Source organism: Amblyomma maculatum, chromosome 4, assembly GCF_055883805.1.
Source record: "Amblyomma maculatum isolate TAMU_Amacu chromosome 4, ASM5588380v1, whole genome shotgun sequence".
Taxonomy (NCBI): domain Eukaryota; kingdom Metazoa; phylum Arthropoda; class Arachnida; order Ixodida; family Ixodidae; genus Amblyomma; species Amblyomma maculatum.
The window spans coordinates 133,544,520-133,570,804 of NC_139347.1; the positions used below are offsets into that span (position 1 = coordinate 133,544,520).

A 26,285-nucleotide genomic window follows, 5' to 3' on the forward strand; every position below is an offset into this window, starting at 1 on the left:
AAATTTGAAACGCATGACGACCGTGTACAGTGCGATATCTCCTCCCGTGAACTCCTTTTGCGTAACAGGTGTTCTGAATTAGCCTAAGCCCTCCACAACGGCGTCCCTCGTAGCCCGAGTCGCTTTTGGCCGCCCAAGCCCACAACTATGTTAACCAGTGCATGCCACATCTGCTCGGTCGGAAGAAAGATGTACGGTCGGGTTTTTCTTCGGTATCGTTGCTGCCAATGTTTCTCTCCGCAAGGACCCGAGAACAAATAAAGCAGCTCCGGGTTAACACCGCCGGGACGGTTCGCTACGTTGTTGTCGTCGCCGCACAAACGAACCTCGTTTCCTCGCGACATATGCCGCAGGGAAACGCTGACGCCTTATTCAGTGTGCTCGCGTCCTTCTGACGCTGGGCTAACTCGGCCGTGAAAGAGGAAAACGAAAGAAAAAAAGACAATGAGCTGGTCTCGCGGTACGTGAGCGCTCCCAGTAAAGAGCCCGAGCATTCTATACACGCCAACCACATCTTGGATTTAAGATGACTGCGCACAATCTATGTACTCAATCGAACACAACTGTGCTTTAGACGTGTTTATCTTTTTGTTTAGAAGCCCTTTTTGAGACCTTTGTGCCAATAATGCACGTAGCCTGCAGAAAGGGGCTTTCCCCAAGTCCGGGTTAGTTTCTGTTCTGGGAGTGTGCCGAAAATAAACCTGTTTGTTTGGACTGCGTTCAGTCTGCGTCCGGCGCCTATATTTAGACATCCTCCCCTCGTTTGACTTCCCAGATGTTTTTATTTGTTTATGTGCAGGTGTTTTTTTTTTATGTGTGTGTATGTATTTTTTGTAGCGAGCAACGTAGAATTTAAAAGAAATGCTTCCGCACATTCGCCAAAGTATCGGAGTCAATACATAGAGCTCGGCAAGGACGACGGTTACCGACAGCAGTTTGCACCCAACGCTGCCAAAATGTGACTGCCGCAAGAATTACATAAGAAGCGAGAAAACAGTCAGACACAAATGAATATTAGGGGACTTTTCGTGCTATCCATCTGATTAATGTAACCTTGGAGATAACAAAGGATAAAGAAGAAGCAAAAATAATCACCTTATTCTATTAGGATCCAAACCCGCAACCTCCGAATGCCTCGTAGTCGCCACGAATTGCTTACACTTGCATGCTTACTCATCCTGGCATGTTTTATATATATATATATATATATATATATATATATATATATATATATATATATATATATATATATATATATATATATATATATATATATATATATATATATATATATATATATATATATACAAGCTGGTATGGGGCTTTCTCCCATGCAGGACCAAACTGAACATTTTATAAGATGAGGTCAAGTAGAACTATTTCGGAAGCTTCAGATTTACTGTCTACGGGAAGGAGGCAGAGTCAGGGAACAAAAGTGAGTTTTTGAAACTCTGTAAGGAATCAAGAATAAAAAATGGACATCCAATGCGAATGAGAGGCAATCAATGGTACTTAATGGTGACAGACTGGGTACCAAGGGAACTGCAAATGTGGCAGCGGCGGCAGAAAGTTAGGTTGTTGAATGATATTGAAAAGTTTACAGGAACAAAGTGGATGCCACTAGCACAGCACAGAGTTATTTAGAGAGACATGGGGGGCGTATGCCCTGGAGATGGTATTGTCAGAATTTTGATGAGGAGGTGAATGATGTCGTCGACTATACTGTATGCATTCTTTAGTACCTCAAGAAGTATTTCGCATTCGAATCTACTCTATGAATGTTCATTATATTTTAATCCACCGCAGCTGCGCTTTTCGAATTCTGTGCTCGCAACGTTATTCTCAAGGTTTTCTGCCTCGCTCGCTCAGCCAGGGCGTGACATGCGAGAGGCAGGGAATGCATTCCCCACTGCGTGGTAAACAATTTCGCAATGCGCCTATCGAAAATAATCTGCGCTGCAGGGCTCAACAGGAGACTGGGTGGGACAGGCCGCCACGCCCGTGACGGCGAAGCGTGCTGCCGGCTGGCAATTTTCTTTTTTTTTTTTTTTTCATTCGGCCTACAGGGGCGCTTTTCATATGAGGCTGCGCTCAGCCCTAGACAAGTTTCTCGGCGCAAGTTCTCGCGCATGGGGAGGGAGTGAAGGTTTCTAAAACCTTTGAGTACTGCAGAGATCTGCATCAGAGAATTCTGTTGGCTGCTCTTTATTAACTCCTAGTCGTTTTTGGTGCCTCTCCAGCACTTTTGAGTGCCATATGACTAAGCACTTTTGAGCGCCATGACTCAGTACTTTTGAGAGTTGAAATCAGTCATGGTCATGAGTGATTTGCTCTCACAAGTCATGGACTCCATAGCCATGTCCCTTGAATAGTCGATCTACCTGACTCATGAATATAACTTATGCCTACCAGTCTCATCTTAATAGAAACCTTTAGCAGACTATGTCGCGTATTGCCGTCTGCGTTTCTGGAGTCGCGTGATCCCTCCCACCGGCAGTGCCCACGCGCTTCATTGGTCCCGACCCATGGCAGCTTGCCTTGAGGCCGCTAGATGACGCTAGTTGCCTACCAACTTTGCGCATGCCAACGGTGTCATGATCAATCATTGCAGGAGCACTGCCGGTGGGAGGGATTCCGCAACTCCAGTAACGCAGACAGCAACACGCAACTCAAACTGCTAAAAGTGTCTAATGTGACGTCTTATCATGTTGCATGTTGCCTCCATGTTTTGCTTCCCCTTTCTGCTTTCACGTTTTGCGGACGCGTTTTTGCAAACATAGCCAAGCAAGATTTTCGCCTTAATAATTATCCCCATTTTCAACCGGGTGATAGCGAAAATACCGCAGCACACTATACTATATAGCCAACCGCAAAACGTTTTGTGGAGGTTCAGTCGAGGAAATATAAAATAATTCATTAACACCCAGCGTGTACGGTAGGTTGATGCCCTATAGGTGATAATGCAATTATCCTAGCGCATGCATTACGATAATAAAGTGAGGCCACTGTGGGGATATCATACGATTTTGTCCTGAAGTCGCATATCAAAACTTCGAAGAAATCTTGCTGTTGGATCTGGTGCAGAACGTTAAGTAATGCCGAAATTTGGGCGAGTTGGTTAACATTCATGATGGAAAATAGCGCGAAAGTACACGAAGGACGGAAGGAAGTAAGACACGGACAAGCGCGTGTCCGTGTCTTACTTCCTTCCGTCCTTCGTGTATTTTCGCGCTATTTTCCAGCAGAACGTTAGCTTGCTCCTTTTTTTTTTAATACTGATAGATTTCAGTAGATAGAGAAGAGACAACACGATTCTGTCAATTTTGTCATGAAATGCGACGAATCTAGTTACAACATTTTCTTAGTACATTGACTTCTCAATGCCGGCACCTACTGTGAAAGGCGATGATGCGTGCTAATGATTGAGCTAGAGAGATGATAAGTCGATGATGGTGCACGCACTCATGTTGCGATGATACAGTTCTTCATCACTTCTGGCATGTATGGTGGACCAAAGGACGTGACATTCTTCTCATGCACAGAATGTGGCTAAACCGGAACTGCACGGATGCATTTTGTTGGAAGGAAACTATAGAAAAGCCTCGCGTGCTGTCAACTCTAAATTCTTCTGAAGACAAGTAATAAAGCTTGCTTCAAAGCATCTCCGTTCTCTTCTGCGCGAAGTGATTCCTTATCAATGTTGGTAACTTTAAACGGACAGCGCGACGATGACTTATTGTAAATTGTTTCTTATATCTTGACGATTAAAAAAAAACGACCTTTTTTTTCTTTTATAACAAAGTTCAATTTACAAAATACTCAAATTTCTCCCGGCACTCGAAGCGTGATTCCGTTCCCTCAACAGTAGGGTCCTTTGAGCAGCGTCACCTGGTGACAGATAGCGGAAATATTGTAAAAAGAAATAATAGCAGGTTTAAAGCATTCCGTACTCGTTGCTTCAGTGATGCAATGGATTGACACAATTTATCTTAGCAATAGTGACTGAAACATGTATTCGAATCCTGTAATAGCAACTTTTTGTTTTATCGTTTTTTCTTTTTTTGTTAATGCAACATTACAATCAGCTACCAAGCTAATTCCTGGGGAGTGTTCCCCTTTAGGTTACAATATGTAGTGTTTTTATTTCTTAATAGCCGCAAAACCTGCCTTGAGCAGTGCCACGGGGTGATGGCATGACAAAGGTAAAACTAATCAATTACCTCCACCGTAATCATTTCCTGCCATCAGTGAGTGTATGTTATCTTTAGGTTGCGTTCAGAGACACCTTTCGGTAACTATCGCCGTTTAACCCGCTGAGAGGTAACCACTAAGGAGAAAGAAGTTGCAGGACTCTACCGGAATTACGCGCACTCGACTGAGGCTATGTCTTCATCAACGCGGCCTGTGCACTAGGGCTTCTTGTTAACTTTCTACGCAGGAAGTTCAGCACCGCGAGCTGTTAGCGGAATTGGCGTTAAAGGGCTTGCTAAGCGGCTGATGAAGCAGTATCCTTCTCACTTCAGCATTCGGCTCCGCCACTTCTTGCAGCATGCGGACGCACTGAAATCGCAAGCGTCGGTTTCTTATTTTAGTACGTACTCATTAGTCAGCGTTTGAAGCCATGAAGCGCTAGCAATCACGAGTTCTAGCACATTTTCAGCGCAGTAGAAAGTCGGATATCGTTTGAGATACTATGACGAAGATATACGACAGCAATTAGGGGGAGGAAAGGGAAGCGCACTCAAGCTCTACCTTAAAAGTAGACACGACGGCTCTTTTAACAACCCCTTTTTACCCGGATAAATTTTATATTCTTTTGTTTACGTTAGTTTGGGGGAAAATGAAGGCGTGGTGTCTATCTCACTTCTCGGTGGATGTCGGCACTTACAATGATCGGCATCTGGAGGCGCATGTGTCGTCGGTTTGAATCGCTATCGCAGACTTCCCTTCACCTCTACGGCAAATGGGCACTAAAACGAGAGGCGAAATGGCAAGTCACCACCCTATACGCTGCACAAAGAGCGGTTACTTCAAAATGTTGCTACGAATTCACGTGCGTATTTTTAGACACCTTTTCGCGTTGGTTTTAACGTGATAACTCAATTCTGAGGCACGGCGACGATTTTTCGGCCTAACAAATCTTATACGCTGTCTCGTTTTCTAACTTAGAAAAACATATACGCCTTGTCTTCAGGGCACCGCCGCTGTGCTATAGGAGCGCAATCTAACGTCAGGCTCAAAACAGCTGTCGACTGCGCATGTGCGGAAGGAAAGGGGTGGATCGTTGGCATCGCTGCCAAGGCCTCGTTTCACGCTCTCGGCTTTCACCGTAAACGTCCCACTGCGGTGCGTTTGTCACCACGCTGCCCACATTTTGGTTCGTTCTTCATATGTTTTGTTTGTTATAGCAATTATATATGAAGGATACTTAGGAAAATGCCTTAATGCGGTCGTTATTTTGAAAATCACTTTTCAGCCCCATTTGCAAAAAAAACAACAAAAATAACTTTGAAAGCGAAAATTTCCACAACAGCCGTGAGCGCGCGGACAAAACGCGAGCAGCGATGATACTTCAAGAAACGAAGGGCTTGCTGGAAGCTCGTGCTGAAGGGAAGAAACGTGGAACTTGAACCTTCGTGTGCTTACAGCCGTCGTTTCTGTGTGATACGTGCTTCGTTATAATGTATACTTTTAGGCACCTATTTTCTTGTCCCTTTTCTCACACCTCCCTGTCATACATTACCGCCGAAGCAAACAAAATCGCAGACTACCATCGAAACATTGGGTAGCAAGTGCAGTTCGAAACGGAGGGAGGAGGAAGGAGGTGGCTACTTTGAGCACAATAATTTCCAGTTTTCATCAACGGGCATTAAGACAACCTTTATTATTTGTAAACGCAATTATCCAAACGCGCACTGGAGTGGACCGTGGCATAACGACTAGAAGCAAGTAGCATCACCCCTTTGCTGAGGACAGTATCAACAGTGGTGAACGAGTGCACTCCATTTGACGAACAGTGCAGAGCCGCGCACCAAGCTAGGGAACACTCCGGTGACATCTTTGCCGCACGCGAAGGAAGCGTGTAGGGAGTGGAACTGTAAGCTTTCGCCTATATAGTGAAACTATTCGTTGTGGATGACGCATTGACCGTCAGATCAAGAAATATTGCAAGGTCAAAGGAAGCTACAAAAGAATCCTAGTATTCACTAACACTATATTTTATAGTTTGTCTGGCAGTACGGGTGCTCGGGGCGTCTGCGCATTACGGGCTGAGATGCACAGCGCCTCAAATGAGCACAGAAATTTGAGCCATTGTGCAACCTCGTCATGTAACTTATAATCCCATAATGTGGCGCAGCCTTTCAAAAACTATAAAGACCCATCACAATTCAAAAACGTAGCGGGTAAAACCGAGTGGTCACTTTTTTTCATCTAATATGCATTATAGTCTTTCACTTAATAAAAATATTTAAGGTTCAACTTACGAGCCCCAATCACAGTTTACTACGTCCGCATACCAAAGAGCTCGTGGGAAAAAATATCTCATCAAAGATTAAATTGCACTGGCCGCTTCAAGTGCCGCTTCCTTGCTTTCCTTTTTTTTTTCTTAAAGGGTTGCGATTTTTCAAGGAAATTATTTTCGTAAGACAGAACAACGTCATAGCGACTAATATTCGGCTGTTTCCAACCGAGCAACCTTGCGCAATAGACGCCGACGCTTACTGTAAACACTTGCTTTGCTCAAACATGGCCGAAATGCCAGCGCCGACTTTCCGCGAGGATCCAACTGCTGCCTTATCCATACTCTATAGAACGAATGTGCCCGCATAAATGTGTACTCTGAAGGCCTGCGGCATGGAGGAAGGAAAGAACTTAGGAGAGGCACTGACATCACTTTTTTGAACCCGGTGCGGCTGCGCCGCGACCGGAAGCTGCAACGTCTCTCCTCCTCCTTTACCCTCCTCATTTTCTTTCTCTGCGATGTTCACGTACCTCAGGCCCTTAGCAACGCTGTTGCTAATGGCCCAAGTTTTCATACTAACAGCGTCGCCGTTGCTAATGGCCCGACTTGGCTAACCCTAAACTTTAACGTCACTTCCGCCACACTTTCTCCAATGCATTGGGAATGGCGAGGGCCTCTCCTAAGTTGCTTCCTTCCTCCATGGCTTGCGGCATTCATACCGCACATTTGGTGTGCTATATGGGCAGGCAAAGACGCGACGAACGCTTTATTGTTTAGTCATTATTGGCACACGTAGAATACCACGAAGGCGCACTGACTACCGTCCATCATGCAACCGCATATGTTCCCGATCAAGGCCGAAAGAGCACCGATAATAAAAAACCACCACGCGTACTACCTCTCTGCCCCGTTGGGTGGCGTGGACTGTACAGACACAGTGGACAACCTCATCACGTGTATACCGCACCTTTCTCTTTAGGCGAGGTGTGCAAGGATTTCGTGCTGAAATAAATTAATGCGAAGGCTTTCAGACCTATAGTTGGTTTGCAGCGAAGACGCTTCCACTTAATTGGGACGGTCAGAATAGGCCGGGAAGGTTCACAAGACGCCGTAGATATCGCGTACATTGCGCTCTTAAGCAGTGGGGGAAAAATAAAGAAGCGTTCTTCAAAATGGCTTTGTTTCCGAAAAAGATTAATTTATACACTTTAATATGTCATGAATACTCGGTTCCCCGCAGGTGTATACGAAGAAATCGCGAAAGGCTTGTTCGCCCCTCTTCCCTTCGGCGTGCGCTTAGCTTGGAAATGGCTCGTCCTACATCATTACGTTACGCAAGATTGATGGCGCTTCTTCCGGCTCCGGCGAGAAACGGGAGAAAAAAAAAAGCCGGGGATGAGGACCGTAGCAGCATCCGCAGAGCTGCTACGACTCGAATGAATAATGCGGCCAATCCCCGACCGCTGTGTTCATCGCGGACTGTGCAATAATTAATGTGTGCTTCAGACATGCCTCCTTGAATTCGCGGAAGGCGCTGCTCTGGGTTGAAACTGATTGTTTATGCAAGCAGTCACCATTGCTACACGTTGCACAAGTGCCGTCCCCGAAAAACGGTAAAGGCATAATTAAAGCTCCCGCGGCCACGCCCTGACGAATTCTCCTCGATAAATTCGTTCCACTTGCCACAGACACACCACCGCCAGCGGAGATTAACTTCTATTTATGGGAAACTTGAAGAAGAAAATCTGCGCCAACCCTTCGTTTAAAACACTGCAATGAGAAGCTAAGAAAACGCATGCGGAGATTTTTCTCCTCGGCATTTTAGCTGGAATGACTTGTTCGCGTGCGTGAAAGTCGTGGATATATATATATATATATATATATATATATATATATATATATATATATATATATATATATATATATATATATATATATATATATATATAGAGAGAGAGAGAGAGAGAGAGAGAACTAATAGTATACAAAGGCAGGGAGGTAAAACTAGGCGATGCCCAGCGGGCTACCCTACACGTGGGGAGGGGATCAAAGGGAAAAAAGGAAAGAAAGAGCGCCAAGATAAAGAGTCTCTCACATATGTTCAGAAATCTATAGTGAAAAAGGCTGGAGTGTGTACACTTAAAGCCTAGAAGTCGTGTAAGATAGTGGAATCCAGCATGGTGGCGCCGCTACACTCAGGGCGAAACCACTCCACGGTATGGCTGCGATGAACAGTACACCGAGAAATAGCCGGTAAACAGGGCTGTCTATTGCGACCTTGAAATATTTGTGGTCGCCTTAGGCGTTGCAGGCAGGGAGGCCGGCAGGTGCGAAGGGAGCATCTGGTGTAGCTCCAGACATGACATCGGCCTTTACCCAACGATCGCCGTAGTTCCATCGCCTTTTTCGCCAAACTGTCTAAGCAAGCCCCGAACGCACTGGGGAAAAGGAAAGTCTAGGATGAAGGACAGGATAAAGACCGTCATCAAGACAGCCCTGGGGTGTCTTCTTTGCCGTATACACGAAGTTCCTTGTTGAAATGTCACATTAATTGCGCCAGCGTCGTGCTGAACGCAAACTCTCTTGTGTCGATTAGCAAGAAGTAAAGAGCGTAGATTTCTAATTCATACGCACTAACAATTTCATTCCTTCTCATTCACCCACTGTTCAGGTCCTGGCGGATGTGGGCCTGCGTTTGGCGAGCCCCATGAACGCCACCCTCTTTCTGGTAAGAGCTTCATTTTCTTCCTCTTGGTGCTAAGTTGGTGAGCCACCACGGTTCATATTGTCCATACAGTGGGATAGATACTGCCTTTCGTTTAAAACTATTGCTAAAGGTTTAGTAGGTTATGTGAAAAATAAATATATGATAATTAGTGGCAATCACAATAATAATAATTATTACTATTATTATCGTGACAATTAGTGACAGAAATAAAACAATAACCTAAAAACAACAACAAGAAATTACAAAAAAATAAAAATAAATGAACAAAATAAAACACAGACACATTAAAAAAGGGAAAATTAGAAAAACGTCGAGACAGCGCTAATGCTTTCGCATTCTGTTAGTGCAGTCTCTGCAATAACCTCTAAGCCTTTTAGATGGGGTAAGGTGTGTAGATCCCGTCTAAGTTCAAAAGCGAAGATGTCGAGCGAAACTGTCGACCTGGCGTATGTCCATCTCGCGGACAACAACATAGCATCACCTGTGTTAAGAACGCACTGATGAGAGGTAAGCGGACCAACTGCAAAAAGGCGTAGAAGGCACAAAGCCGTAAAGGCCGCAAAACGAGAGTGATTTCTTAGAAAGTAAATGCAGAGCAGAACGGTCGCATCCTTTCCGCAAAGTTGTTGAAAGACAGTGTTTAATTCGATATAGGAACATATATTCCGTTAGTCCCCTAGCACGATAAGCTTCAACATTGCTCAGGACCATCGAAGCAGGGCGTTGTTCGTTCTTAGCAGCGGGTCCCTGCTCAGTGGATGGCTCTCACTCGTGTGGGCAGACCATGGTTCCACTCTCGGTGAACGGAAGGTGCCGGGTCGAGCACCACCTGAATTTTCTGCCCCAGTAACAGCCAGTTACGGAGGAGAGTGCATCAAAAAACGAAATATCTGGGCTGCTCATCAGTGGCGGAGATCTGGCAGCGACAGCTTTTTCTTATATTTAACCGCAGGCCCACGTAAACTGCTGCATGAGTACAGGAGGCAGCGCATTACTGACTGCGCTTATACGTGCTCTGCTGCTGATCCGGTCATACAGGCAGCTGGTCTCAGTAGCAGTTGTGATAACCCCTCCCCTCAAAAACAAAATATTACATAGTCCATATACTGCCGACATATGTATTTTAATAAGGCCTGTAGGCTATCGATACGTTTACAGCCGTACACTATTTTTAGACGTTTGACATTGTCTGTCGACAGGTATAAGGCACTCAATAGATTGCCGCATAGACAAAAATAATAAGCTGTTATTGACAGTAGTCTACAGAGAGTCTAAAGATTGTCTGTACACGAAATGAATATAGACTTCAGTCTATGGATAGTCTACAGACAAAAGTTATAGACCTTCATTGCAGCGATGAGCATAAAAAGGTCTATAACGTCTGTATAAGCAAACGAGATCCTAAAACGGCAGCACCGCTCAGTCTTGTATACTGTTCCTGACGCATTCTTAAAAAGGGTCACCCTAGTCAGCTTTTTTTTTTTTCATTCATGTGCACGCGTATGGAATATGTGTACAAGAAAAGAGGTTGAGGGACGCATACAAATTATTTTTCATTTTATCTCCGAAGAGAACTAGCCCGAGACCGGAACGCGTTTCTTAATCCGCTCGAGATACGGCGCTTTTGCCAGCTGAGGGATGAGTTCTGCGGCGCGCCACGATAGAACAAAAGAAGACGGCTTTAGCTGCTTCTTTGCCGATAGCCTTAACACGGCTTTACTAACAGCACTCGTGGCAATGTGAAGCGCGAGTAGCACCATTAGTGAAGCCACCTTTTCAAAGCAGGCCTCAGTCGAAAATTTCGCTCCCAAGCCTGTGCACACAAATCGCAAATAATATCGTGTACAGCTGGTTCGAGCAAAGAGACGTCGCTGCTGCTTATCGCAGAATTCAGGAAAACGTGTCGGAAAGATACGCACACTATTTCGTATCAACCTGTGACGCAACTATTCTTTTCTCAGCGTTCAATGTGGGGACATACGGCGTCCCATTGATTAATTATCTGCTAGTCAATTTGGGTGTTAAGGATTCGAACCGCCGATATATGTACCTCCCCGCTTCTACGCCGTGTTGCGTGAAATCAGGGAGGGCACCTTTCTTTCCCCAAAACCAATTTAGGAAATATATACATAAATCGGTGGAATGAAAATGTGTTAAAGGTGCTCTCGTGTCTAGTCTCAAAGGCAAAGCCAACCTTCGGCCTAATCTTAGATTTAACTCAGTGGGCCTAACTCAGTTTACGAGCGAGGCGAAGACTGCTATCACGTCTGTGCTCACGCCTTATCTAAACTGTAGACCGGGGCGAAGACGTTGCGCAACATGTTGCGCCTTGACCAGATTTCCGGCCATAGGAATATCAGTGAAATAAACAGTTTGCAGGCCTGGGTAGTCGAGTGCGTAAGCTCACCCTCTGTTGATATTTTGGATAAAGAAATTTGGTTCCGGGATGCATATTGTTCGCTCACGGCTTAGGTACTTGATTCTTTTCGTATTGTTGAACTCACTTCCATTTGATGTGCCTGTGCGCTGTCAGTACAATTCCTACCCAAATCAACTCTGCGTGCCCTCTGGCGTACCCACCCCGTCTTTTTGTGAGCTTAAGTTTCTGTCGGTATGCAGAAGCACATTGCCCATCCGGCCACCGTGAACCGCGGGATCACGGTGGACAGGAATCTCTATATGCATGACAAAAGCGAAGCGCTTTCTCGGTTATTTTCGAGGTATGGCTTGCCCATATGCATGTGTGCCAGTGAACAAGCTTCAGTCAGAACCAGCTATTCAATATAATTAAGTGCTGGTTCCTCTTGTTTTATTAAGGGACCAGGAGGAGCAGGTTGGAAGAGGCATAGAGAAAGAGCATTTTTGATATTCTGGTCGAAAAAAAAAATAAATACGATTGGGCAGGGCACGTAATGCTGCACGTAATGCGTAATGGTCGCTAATGGTAGCCAGCTTGATTCTAGAGAAAGGAAACCATAGTTCGGGAGTGCAGAAGGTCATTTATATGGATATGATCAGGAAGTTTGCGAGAATGAGATAGTCTGCAGCTGGCATAAGGAGGGCCTAGTTAGAGACACAAGAGAGAGAGCGTAGTCAGGCTGATATGATGACGATGACCAGAAAAACATAACTTCAGAAACGCTGCTTATTAGTTTGGTTTGTGGGGTTTAACGTCCCAAAGTGACTCAGGCTATGAGAGACGCCGTAGTGGAGGACTCCGGCAATTTCGAGCACCTGGGGTTCTTCAACGTGCGCTGACATAGCACAGCACACGGGCACCTTGCTTTTCGCCTCCATCGAAAAGCGGTTGCCAAGGCCGGGATTCGACCGATCCCTCATCCTAGGGTACAGTAGTGGAGCACCGTAACATCTGCGTCACCACGGCGGGGCAAACGCTACTTATTCATTCCTCATAAAGAAATAAAGACGTGACTGTACATAGAACGCAATATCGTGCTCAGTGTACGTGTACATTCGTGCTTGTACCATGAGTAACAAAGCCCCTTCCGTGTCGGCTGACCATAGCTCCCTGCCGCCATCGAGGAAGAAAACCGCCTAGCCGGAAGGGTAGAGGAGCCGGTGTCAGAGAGCAGGGTATGACCTTGAAAGGGCGTACATGGCGCGTGGTAGAGAGCAGACCGCAACCACGCATGCGCGGACCTCAGATTTTAACACGACAGCGTTAAGGGCCTCTTGTCACAGAAAAGTTGGCTTCAGCGTTGTCGTGGTTGCAACGCGAAAATAATCATCATCATCAGCAGCAGCAGCACATGCGGAGCTCACAGGAAAATACAGCGATCGTACGGGAATTCCTCAATAGATAGCGCTCGAGCAAAATACATAGGGTCTGGAACATATGTACAAAATCGAAGTTGACGCCCTCTGTAACGTGTGCGCGATGAATGCGGTGCCGTCTACCAGTGGGGAGCGCTCGTATGATTGTCTTCTGCGAGTGCGCATGATGCATCTACGTTTCCTCCTGCCTGCAGCCACGGGGTCGCCCCCCGTAAGACTGAAACCGAACAGGGAAAGAAAGTAGATGAGCCTCAAAAGCACGAGGAGCAAATGAGAACTAAAGCTGAAATCTGGGCAAGTTGGTATGCATTCATACTGGGGAACAGCGCAATAAAGGCGGGGCAAGGACGAACCAAGCGCTTAATTGTTTCCACCTTGTCCCGCCTTTATTGCGCTGTTCCCCAGTGCAAATGAGAAGGCCAAACGAACAAGGCCTGATAGCGCTATCACGTGACACTCCTAAATCGAAGCTTAAGCTTCCTTAAAGGTTTTTAGGTGAAGGCCTTTCTATAGGCCCATGGTCGCGTCTGCGAGACGTGTCTGCGAGATTCCGCGAGATATGTAAGCGTGACGTAATTTCCGCGGTAGGGACGTCGCAGTAGGTTCTGGCGACGAAGTCGAATAAAAGAAAGTAAGTATAAATAACGAGTGCACAAACACGCAAGATAGAGAGAAAAGGCAGACAGAACAGGAATAAGGAACAGGAATAAGGAATAGGAACAGGAAGGTTCCTATTAAGCTCTTAAGCGAAGCTAAGTGCAATCCTGTAATTTTGGTTTCTGTTTCCTTCTAGCACAGCTGGCAACAACGACAGCGCTCAGTTTGATAGAATTTGCTTCAAAAATTGAGGGCGCTCTGGCCTGGATTGAGCAAGCGTTAAGTGCCGGACAGCAGAAAATTATGTGCGAGATGAAAGACACACACTTGGTTCATAGCAGTGTTCTGCATCAGGGAGAATCAATTTCACTTCTTCATTCACGGAACGCTTCAGGTAGCGACCTAGCATATATGTGGAACTCTTACCGGGTCTTTTAACAGCGTCTCAAAGGTATGTTTGGGTCCCTCACAAGAGACTGCTCAGTTGGACATCTGACCGGCGACTATCTGGTTGGGCTCTTGATCTCGCGTTAGTGTTCGTTTTAGCCACGGCTGGCCTTGAGCTGCGGCGGCGCGCATAGCGAACCCAAAAACTTCTCGATGCATATTTATCCTTTATAAGCGATTAAAAAAAAAAACTTTAGATTTCTTTTTACTGTGCATCTAGGATCCCTGTTTTTCTTACCAAAGGCTTGTTTCCAGCCGCACCGTTCACAGTGCGCCGACAAAAGGCTGTCCGAACTGACCTGAAAGAAAAGCGATAGGAAAACAAACATCTTGCGTTTGCGACGTGAAACAGTGAGAAATAGTTTCCTGCACTGTAAACAACCGGCGGTAATATGCATCATCCATCAGTTCCAACCGGTATGGTGGGAGGTTTATTTTATTTTTTTGTTTTTGTTTTTTTTACCTGCACGTAAGAGAGAAGGATTCTTCCACGGGCATAGTTTGCCAAGTAGCAAGTTAACTTTGTAACAGCACACTGCACGCAACATAGGGGAACATAATCACTCCAGCAGGAGCGTTTATCGATGATCGATGATCGATGAACAGTTTTAGGAGGCTTTTCCGAGCGCACATGGATTTGACAGATTTTCAGAATGAAAGATGCGCCGAGGTGGGGAAAACGAAGGCCGCTGTGACGCACTAAACGTTTCGCGTGCTCCGCGGCTTCCCGCAAATGTCCGAAGCAAATTCTGCTGACCAAAAAAGAAGACATAGTGAGAAGCGCTGATGCAGAAGATGAAGAATTCGTCATCGTGAACAGAGGTCGGGATCGGGGCAGCTGTAACAAGCTTTGCGTTCAAAGCAGCCTCACAGAGCGATGAAGGGAAGAACAATAACCGCGTCGCGACAGTATCGTGTAGGTCAGCTTTTCGGCCGCTTTTAACACACTTTAAAACCTCTGTTTATTCTGTTTCTGTACATTCCTTCACGCCTGTAAGCAACAGTTCTCGTACAAACTTGAGGTTCTCTGAAGCAAATTCGACCGCGGAAATTGCGATGGTATCATTCGACTGATCTCCACTGGTCGGGTTATAGATGGCGCATCTAGCGCCAGTGAAGCAAGCAGAAGTAGGCAGCCTTGTTTCGCAAGTCCGCCTTTGGTATGTGCATGAAATGGGACATAAGTGATATTTACCACGACGGAGTAAAGTTTCCGTTTAGCGAAAAATCCGCTATCGACGTTGCGGCGCTGTGAGCGAAAAATCGCAGGAGTGCGTCTGGTACCCTTGATCGTTGATAGGCAATCTGGCCGAGCACTGATCGGCCAACGGGCTGTGTGACGTTATTAGGGCACATATAAGGGCCTAGTTGGCAGGATTTCCTTACCTGCCATGGGATGCGGATTTAACGTGGCAGCCCTGGAATCCCAGTCGGACACTACTCCCATGGGCCTCGCATGACTCCCGTTTATATCTTATCGTATCTTAGCTTGATATCTGTGTCAGCTGGAGTTGGACTCGCACTCAACGTGGTAGCTTAATACCACTGCATGCTGATTAGCACTTGGATGACAACTGAGGCACGTAATAACAGATTAGAGATAAAACGAGTAACAAAGAGCCTGGACGCAAATGGGTACGCACAGAGGGACCAAGACGGCGTCCAATAACGCGGTCAAATAAACCCTTAGAGACGGACCTTAGATTTGCCCCTATCTTCTTCGGTTTCAAGTTTCGTTTTCACTTAGCATTTTGTATTTGCGGTGTTCTCGTCTTTTTGCTCAATGCCTACCTGCTACATCGTCAGCTGCACCAGGGAACCAGCCAAGTATTTCGAAAAGCCGCTTTAGGAAAAATGGCCGCTTTGCAACGCAATGGAACAACATGATCAGACGAAAATACGTCCCAGCACACGACACGTACAGAGCATTGCCTGCTGCATTCTGGGTGAACCCGTTAGGCGGGAGTTGTCATTTCTGCAGGAGCTCCATGGTAATGCGAGTCACCAGCAGTGAGGGATTAATTTCAGAAGAGAGTGGTACAAACATTCACCAAGCAGCCTCCTTTACAGTGACTGCCATCCCAACCTGCCTTTCTGCCTTCCCGCAGTGAGCAGGCGTCCAGGTAATAGTGGGATACTGACGTCGCTGTAGTTCACATGAGCGCCAGAAGAGGGTTATATCTGTGCTTTTGCAGCGGAAGGTAGCTCTTTCTTGTTGTACATAATGAAGTAATATGCCGGGGTGGGCTTCTCTTCAGAATGATAGGGGCAATCGACTCGGAGAAACGCTTTTCCTTCATTCCTATTTCCCGTCGCAAATTAACCGCATGCTGTGCACCTGATCACACGTTCAGAATATTTGCGTGTTTCTGTGGGTACCGTTAGATTATAGTACTCTACCAGTGTGTTAGGTTTAAAGCGTACTTCTCGCAACTAAATTATGTGAAGAAGCAAACAACGTCTACAACCACCATTAACGCGACAGGGCACAGGCTGCCCTCAACTCGAAGCCACCACTGCGGCTTTTTAGAGACGGATATCGAGATTTCCGCCATCGCTCTACTTTTATATATTACACGAAAATTCAGTTTTAAAATGAGTAGCCTCGTGTTGATTCCCATAGGGGTCCACTGCACAGAAAAGACAAGAACCAGACAAGAAGGTAGTGCCCCTTCACCGCGTTAGAGTGAAATCTGCATGCCTATTTTCCTCGGTTATTCTGGCGTTCCAGGGTTCTGGAAACGATTCTCGCATTTTCCTCATTCAGTTTGTCTATTCTTAATGAAACAGCTTATATAACAAGAATAATAATATAAGTATCTGCGCACCAAAAAAATAAAAGCACCACTATTTGCATTTAAATTACACGGCACTCACGCGACATGGTGGAGAACTTCTAAATTGGCGATGGCTTGACTCGCGCTCGCGTCGAAAAGCGAGAATGCAGTCTAAGAGTCTATGTATTGTGTATTTGGTAATGACGACTGTTGGACGCGTAATTGTGAATTGCTCAGTATCATGAATTGATAGATCGACTGCTAAGTAGGGCTTGGTTGAACTTGTGAGATGGTCCTCAACTCTCGCCCACCGTGCTCATATCAGGGAGACAGCGGGCTTTAGAGCTGCGATCCTGCTAACAGCACTCTTCGCCCTGACCCTCACTGCTCTGATTGCAGAGGACCACGATATGTCGGGCCGTACCTGCTTGCGGTTTTAGTACTCGCTGAAAAACTTTTATGCCGGTAGATTAGTTCTTCATGTCCTTCTCTTTGATTACAAACACTGCGAGTAAACGGACTTTGAAAACAGCGCGTACCATCGAGTTCAAGGTTCACGGCCCCGGGAGGAACGCTCTTCCGTGAAAAACTCTCCCTCCCCAAAAGACAAATTCTTATAACGTTCAGTGCGCACACGAAGCACTCAGGGGTGAGCGCGCCTGCTCCGTCCAGACGCGCATGTGCACCTATTTCCGGGAAGCTCCTCCTCGGCCGCTCGTCGCAGCCCCAGGCACGAGCCGAGCAATTCGGCTGATGCCACAATATTTGCTGGCTTAAATTGTCACATTTTCTTCCTCAATGATGCAGACCTCTCACGGAAAGCTTTGAAGATCGCCGCTAATGTCACCGGTGGAACCGCCTGAGTGCGATATATAGTTAAACACGACAGCTTCTTATTCTTTTTTTTTCTTGCATGGCCCCGTGGTCACATGTTACATAAAACCATATCATAAGTAAGGATATCAACTGTCAGCATATTTGCTGAACCACGTCAGGGGCAGTCGAATTCAGCAGCTGAACTCCTGCAGACACCGCCATCACGCTACGCGTAGAGAAACTGAGCTTCTTGTCACTTATTTGACACTGCGGGTTGTATGCAACACTCTACAGGAGAAAACATACAGCCCCCCGCTCTCTCTTAAGGTCTCCATCTCGCGTCTCGTTCGTCCATTTCCTCGTTCCGCCTGTCACGCTGGACGACCGTCCTATATCGATCGATGAACGGCGACAGAGGACCTTGGGCTACGCTCTGACTGGCTTCAGTCGTTACTGGAATACGCTTGGTCCCAAATGTAAAAACTGGCGTACATGAGGCCCTTTGAAGTGCAAGAAGCATCGCGCAGCTCTCGGGTGTTCTTTTTGCATTTCAGATCAGTCGGAAATGGAAGTTGCGGTACGTGTAGTTTAAAGCCCGGCTGCGATGCATGGATTGCATGTGAGCGATTAGGTCCACGGATTAATTTATACCAACATAGGGCTGCTTTGATGTGCGCTGGCATTCCGGCGTTTTCGCCTCTTTTCAAATGCCCGGCTATGATTGCAGCTTCGTCCTCCTCAGCCGAAGCTCCCTTTTTCTGCTAAGAAAAAGATGATAACATATGTGGCGGACTCTGTGCCTCTTGGAGACAAATATGAAGGAAATCGCGTGGATTGTTCGCATGCGAGAATGCGCAGTTCAGGGCTGCAGAGAGCGTGATGTGAGTAATACGTAGAGCGAAAATCCAAGGATGTGGAACCGAATCACGGCCGTGGCGGCCCCTTTCGATAGAGGCGAAAGAGAGAGGCTCCCGTGTGCTGTGCGATGTCAGTGCACGTTAAAGAGCCCGGGTGGACGAAAGTTTTCGAGTTTTCCAGTGCGGCGTGTCTCGTAGCCTGGACCGCTTTGGGACATCAAATCTATTTAAGATTATTTCTTGCTGGGCGATTCGGTAGTTTTTTATTGTAATGCCAAACCCCGCACGCACACTTCTCGCATGCGTACGTCCACACTGACGCTCGCCACGTACACACGCACAAACAGACGTGCACGCATGCACGTGCAAAGAGAAGAACACTCACTAGAGCTCCTTACCTGCCATTTTGTGCGCTTCTTTGTTATTGCTTTTTTTGTTTGCCAAGAAATCATCGCAGGCAGCAGCTGTGCAAAATGGGTACGTCCATGCGCATAAGCAGCTATTCAATGATTTTCAGGGACAGATTTATTGTGTAACATTTCCTCTGCTTCCGGGTTTTATTCCATATGACGACTGGGATGCACCCTCGAATCATCACACTCGGCGCAAGAATCTGCGATGTTCCTTGCATACGCCAAAGATACAAAGAACGGGTAGAGCATTCACATACGCCTCGACTTGTACATCGCAAGCGTTTGGTTTGATTGTCACGCGAGTCGTTAGCCAGATCAGCAGTAGCACTCGACCAGAGCGGAGTGTGGCTGTAAGCCACGACGTACAACGCAGAAATATAGAAGCAAGGATCCATTGTCGCAAGCTTCCGTTAGAACACCTTACCTCATTCACTCAAGAAGGTTTCCGGTCCTTTTTCTTACGGCGAGGAATACACTAATACGTTGCTCTATTTAGCCCTACGGTTTTTTTTTTTTGTACCTCCTGCGATTTTTCAGGTTTCTCAAAAAAGAAGCGCGCACGATGATGCAATGGACTCTGCGTCAATGGACATCTCTCGTGCAAATGATGGTCAACGCAAAGCTGAACATGTTGTGCGCATGTCTTCACGCTCTGATAATGCCCTCTCTTCTACGTGAAGCATGTACAGCTCGCTGGTCCGTAATGCCGTCGGCGTCGCCATAGCCTGGATTGAGAAAAACCGTGCCGGAGCACATACCCCCGTGATTTCGATATCGAAATGAAGGAGCGACCGTTCTTTGTGCAGCGCTCAGGGTGGCGTCATACAATTTCGATTTACGTTTAGCGACACTCTAAATGTCAAAATGGAGGCTAGTCTGCGGAAGTGATTAATACAGGTGTCATGTATACCTCTGGTAAATGCAGGTGTCCACTAAATATTAGATACTGCGGATTGTTTCCCCCTAAAAACTAACTTGAGCTAAGAATATAAAAGGATTCGTGGAATGAAAAGGTGATGTTATAGGCACCGACACAGATGCTGCGCCTTCATTTTCCACAAAGCCAGCTTGAGCAATAAAAAAAAAAATAAAAGTATTAGCGTAATTAAACGAGGATGTTGAAGACATTTCGCCTTTACTTTTAAAACTAAATTCGAGCTTTGCTTGATACCCAAAAATGTGGCGCAACAAACACAACAACACACGCGCACACTACCAACTGTAATATGGATCTGAACACACACTTCTTCACCCCTCCTCTTCTTCTACACCCAAGTACATCTTCTCTTCATCCCCTTCTTTGTCAATGAGATAGTAGCACTTTCTTCCCCGCAGAACATAAATATCGTCCAAGCATGACAGTCACGAATTCTACTCTCACGTATATCTCCACACACCTCTCTGCTTTGCCCAGCAGCTAATACCACAATTGTCCCAGTATACCACAACCATCACCCAAGCTGGACAATCACAAAGTCCACCACACAGTCACATAGTCACACACTAACAACCAACCACCACACATGTGTGCACATGTGTGACTAACAACATAGTCACACACTAACAACCAACCACCACACATGTGTGACTATGTGACTATGTGGTGGACTGTGTGACTGTCCAGCTTGGATGATGGTTGTGGTATACTGGGACAATTGTGGTATTATATAGCTGCTGGGCAAAGCAGAGGTGTGAAAAGGTGTACGTGAGTGTAGAATTGGTGACTGTCATGCTTGGACGATGTCTATGTTATGCGGGGAAGAAAGTGCCAATATCTCATTGGCAAAGAAGAGGATGATGAGAGGATGTACTTGGGTGTAGAAGAAGAGGAGGGGTGAAGAGGAGGGGTGAAGAGGAAGTGTGTTCAGATCCATATTACATTGGTAGTGTGCGCGTGTGTTGTGTCTCTTCGCATGTGTTTGTGTTTGTTGCGCCACATTTCTGGGTATTCTGCTGCACCAACTAGCCCCCCAAGCTGTTATTTTGAGCTTTGCCCCTATTTATTTTCTTCAGCAGTTGTTATCGCCTCCGGTGTTGGCAGCAAGCTACATGGGCCTGCAACTCCGACGGCGCGATGGCGAAGAAACTAATAAATTTAACGCCGCCCCCTTCGTTTAGTGCTGTCCAATGCATCGAAAAACATTTCGCAGAAATGAGGAAATTACTTATCTCGCAACAATGCAGCTGGTCGACGGGAGTCAATCGCGGCGCAACTCAAGTGCTGGGGAGTAGGGATAATGAACTGTCCTCTGTTTCGCCCCCTTTTTTTCGTTTTATTCGGCCTCCCTTCGCTACGACGCGGGTGGAGTTGCCGCCTTCGGCTCCGTGAGCCGGCTTAGCGACGGCATTGCGCCGAGGACGTAGGGGAGCTACGGGAAAGAGTGGAGTACAGGGAAAGAGAGAGGGAGGGGGGGAAACCGCCGGAAGCGTACCCTTCAAAGGTCGGGGGGCAGCCGGGGCCGGAAACTGACGGCAACACGGGATCGTCGACGTCGGTGGTCCGTGCAGAGAGCGGTCCCGCGTGGCGCAGGTCGATGCCTCCGCGGCATGGCTACGCCTCGCGCGGTCTTGAATATTTCTTGCTTTTTCTCTCTTTTTCGAGCCTCGTTTGTAGCGGCACATGCCGGCGGAGCGCTCCCTCCTTTCATCGTTGCTCCTAAATCGTTTCTTGCTTTTCCGCGGGCGTTCGGGCTCTTGGCAATTGCCAGCAACACGCCCCCATTCACTGATCACAATGCAAGGACAAAAACGACGGTTATCAGTATCACTCAGGTGGTGTAAAACGTGGCGTCGCGGAGTGGAAAGCGGCAAACGTAAAAGGGAAACAGGAAGCATATATACAGCCTCCTTGTCTCTCCGCTTTCTATAAGGTGGGCGAACGTGTAAATCGAAATCAAAGCGGCTAGGTTGCTCTTTTCACCAGTGTCATTTTGTTTTTTCAAATGACAACCGACAGTAAGGCTGTTAGATGTGATGCATCGCCGCTTTAGAGCTTTTCGATGCCGCAGAAGAACGTGTCGCCTTCTTTTCCCCAATTTTGTCGCATGATCCTCCTCAATCGCGGGAGGTCACCGAACGATCTCTCACCGATAGGGTCAACTATCTAATATCTCAAGCAGAAGCGATAGAGAATGCAGGTTAAATACCTTTTAAATTCGTCAGAAAGCCTCTGCAAATGGGATACAGCTCAGAAGGTTTGATTGTGGACAATTTCCGTTTGACTTTGTAATCGTGTTCGCGCATCTGCGTGTGTGTGTGTGTGTGTGTGTGTGTGTGTGTGTGTGTGTGTGTGTGTGTGTGTGTGTGTGTGTGTGTGTGTGTGTGTGTGTGTGTGTGTGTGTGTGTGTGTGTGTGTGTGTGTGTGTGTGTGTGTGTGTGTGTGTGTGTGTGTGTGTGTGTGTGTGTGTGTGTGTGTGTGTGTGTGTGTGTGTGTGTGTGTGTGTGTGTGTGTGTGTGTGTGTGTGTGTGTGTGTGTGTGTGTGTGTGTGTGTGTGTGTGTGTGTGTGTGTGTGTGTGTGTGCGCGTGTGTGTGTTTGTGTGTGTAAGCGCGCACGCGCGGAAGTCGGGTTAGGTTAGAAAAAAAGTGGAAGATTAGGGTTACCGCACGCTGCAAATATCCACACGCACGGCTTAGCAACCAAGCAACTGGCTAACCGAAGTAATAAGACAAGACATGTTAACGACAGAAACTTGGATCAAGTGAGGAAGGTTTCTCAAGTACACAATATCTATGACAGAGCAGCGGTTAGTTTAAGGACAGCACTTATCGCGTTATTCACTCGTTGTCATTGAGATGTGTGCAGCCACTTCCATAATTCTTCCAAGTTTTGGACTCGAAGCCGTAGCCCAAGTCGATTCTGGAGTGAGCAGATGCCATAGTAGGGCCGAGTGCATCATCGCCTCCAGGAACAGAGCAACGTTTCTTGCTGGATGCAAAACTCGTTCTAATCTACTCTGCCAGAGGAATTCTCGAAAACACATAGGGCAAGGTCTGATACTGCTCGGAGCCGTGGAAATACGTTTCTTTGCATTCGCGCTTTTTTAAGCACCATTCGTTTGAACCAATAAGATCCGAGCTTCTTACAACCTCTATCTATGATTCTTACGTTCACGATATAGGAAGTGAAACATTAGGACACGCGAAATATTACTACGTAATCCATTTTGGGATTTTAATGAATCGTAGTGCTCCACATTCTGGATAGAAGGAGTTGTAATACGCTAACTCTCATTAGGTTTAGTGGCTTTTTTCTTAGCTCTAAAGATCACTTTTTCCTTCACCAGCGTTCACGTCCAAATCACTTGTTTCATTCTAAACGGCGCTTTACAATTACGACACTGTCATTTAAAAACGAAAGGCGTTAGAAATGATCTAGAAACCTATAGCTTCCTATATTTTTGTTTTTCGATTAAGCCACTTGAAAAAAAAATAATACATGGCGCTTTATCAAATTTGAGAAGCATGTGGTAATAACTGCTTCCCAAAACGGATACCGTAATTATCTTTCCACACAGCGGTATTAAATCAAAATAATATATACTGTAGCAATTTGGTCTAAATAACAATTTCATTATTTTTGTAATAATTTGTATTAATTTCGTAAAAGAATTCTGCACTTCAAATCATGAAGCGTGCGTAAGTTAGATCTTCATGGCTTTTGCTAATAAGGAAATGCGTTTAGCAAAATCCTATCCCGCTAATCATAAGCAAGCAGCTATAATGAAAAACATTTTATGATAAATGAAACCAATTCACTGCTGCATCCCACGAAATACTGTAGCAGGGCCGTACATTTTCTTTATACCTACACGAGAAAAAAAGTCTTTCCCACAGCTTCCATAGCAAATATTCATAATATATGCATACTACGCCGCCATATTGCTTTCTTCTTTGGGATATGAATGAGACTGCAGAATTGCAAATTGCGGTCATGAATATATATTGTCAACGAGTAAAGTAAAGACCAAAGTCACCGAGGACCACAGATCATAGCGGCAGCGAACACAACCACCACCACCTCGCAGAGCCATGTCAATGATCTTTCGCTCACAACGCCAACGCTGAAGTTGACGGGCTGACAACGCAGACGCCGTATTTCAATGATAAGGGGACATTTAATGCTGTCGCACTATTGTAAACAACATCATCAGTTGTACGTCGCCAAACGTACTACCCATTTGGACATAATAAAAACGATGAATAATTCAGTATACAAAACTAGAAAAACATGCTACCGTGGTTGCTTATAGAAACCTGCGTGAAAATAATATTGCTTTTGAACCCATTCCATACCACAAACCAAAATAGTATTTTCTTCCTCCTGATTGAACGTTGCTCTCGCTTCTTCGCATACAGAATCGCGCAAGAATTGGTAACACTTTCGTTTCCATTTTTACTGTTTCTGTCTGCCATTGTATAATCATGACACTCTTTTGTACTTGCAGTCCAAAACAAATGTACATAAAAGTGTTTGGTCATTGTATTGCAGCATCATATTTATACTTACATTCTACGATATGTCTACTTCAAACTTTTAAATAACTGTATTGCAGCTGAATAGTAAGGTCTGGAGCCCGTGGCCTAATCAGGCTATCAAAAGAAAGCTTTTACTATGCACAGCGTGGCAGCGAAGTAAGCTACTATTATTAGTGTTCTACACAGCGTGATGACAGACTGCCTCTTTCATGAAGCGTTGTATGGGAATCCATCAAGAGAACTCATTCAAAACAGGAGAATTTTTGGATAAATAGTATTCAGCCGGTTAACTACCTTGTGGCATCCGGCTTGGAAGCCAAATTTAGTCAAGGCACTACAAATATGGCAAGCCACATCACTACGAAACATTCCATGGGATCGATGATGTATAAGACAGACCTGGTATTGTCTCTGCTTTGTTCTTCATGTGGTGTGCAAGGATATACGACACTATCTTATTCCCAACACAGTGCGAAAAACTGTGTCTTGCGCTGCACAGTTCAGTTTGAGACATGTTTTGCCCACGCAGAAGCCAATCATGTGGAATGGAGGCATCCCGCCCTCTTAAATCTCTTCAGGACTCAGATATGCACTAGACCAGTTGGATGATTCTATGTATTTCAATGATTACTAGGTCATGCTGTAAATCTCTGAGCTTTAATTAATATCTGTTTCTCAACGATTCAGCGAATGCCGACAAAATCCGAAATTATAACTGCCCCAATGTTGCAATAAACTCAACCTTTTTTCTCTTATGAAATATGGTGGTGGTGCGTAAAATGCTCTAGTGTGCGCTTCTTTGGTGTCAAGTCTTCGTTTTAAAATATTTGGCGCATTACATATGGGCCGCTTAATAGAAGGTACACTGAAATTATATTCAAAATACCGTGTTCAGCTTCAAATAAACTTTAAACATTTCAGCTCTTCATTAAGTCTAAATTGTTCTTGTGAACTCGAAAGCTGTATGTTCAGGAGGTGACGATAACTCTTTTCTGGCCAGTTCGAGCAGTGTACAATTTTCCTTCATCTAAAAATTCTATATTTTCGACTGAGTGACATCAATGACCTGAGAAATAGAGTAATTCTTCACATTATCTTGCTAATAGCTTTGTTTTGAGTGGTTATAAAGTTTAAAACTAGGTGAAAAATTAGGTACGACTACTTTTAGTAGAGAAAGCAGTCGCCTTGCGGCCTTCCCATGCAGTCAGCGCTGATTTAATAGATTGGCACATGTAAAATATTGTACAGTGCAGACAAATTCATCGCAATATTTTGTGCAGCAACTTGGGGGAATGCGGACTGAGAAAGTCTTGTCTTAACTGGACGCCGCCCGCGCCGCTCCCTGGCCACCGTCGCCCGCGAAGCGATCGAAGAGGCTGCGCGCGCCAAGACGCCAGTGCGGGGTCAATGGACGCTGCCCGACGGACACGACGGCTCGCCGAGAGCAGCTACTTTGCAGAACAGTAGCGAAATCGTTTCAAGCACTTTCTTATTCGTCGAGTGGAATCCACTCGAGTGAAAACAGCGCGAACAGGGGAAGGGAACAGACAAACCGCGTCTTTGTTCGCACCCGTAGTGGCCACTGGTTCCATGCCTGTCCACTAGTGCGCACCGTACGTGCTACCACTGACAGCGCGCAACCACAGCAACACGCACGTGGGCGGAGATGCCACGTGAGGAAAGCGTATGCGCTTCTGACGGCGCCTGTTTCAGAGACGCTCTGTCGGCAAATTTTCCCCCGTCACCGTACCATCGACGAATACATGACAAGCGTGAGTGTGCGATTCAAATAATTCTCTCTGCAATTCGAAGCAATGAATACTGGCCGATTTCGCACACTTGCCGTCTCTGCTCGCAATGTGAATGCAAGCGCCGAATTCGAGATCGGCGCCCTTAAAAACAGCGTATGTTCAGGC

General features: G+C 46.0%; 1 long non-coding RNA gene across 1 annotated transcript in view; it reads left to right on the plus strand.

Annotated features, from left to right (window-relative positions):
- Positions 1-26,285, plus strand: part of LOC146192613 (uncharacterized) — a 180,668-nt gene that overhangs the window by 131,594 nt on the left and 22,789 nt on the right. The window contains exon 2 of the long non-coding RNA XR_014706405.1: positions 9,135-9,191. This is a non-coding gene — a long non-coding RNA (uncharacterized LOC146192613). The remainder of the gene's footprint in view (positions 1-9,134; positions 9,192-26,285) is intronic.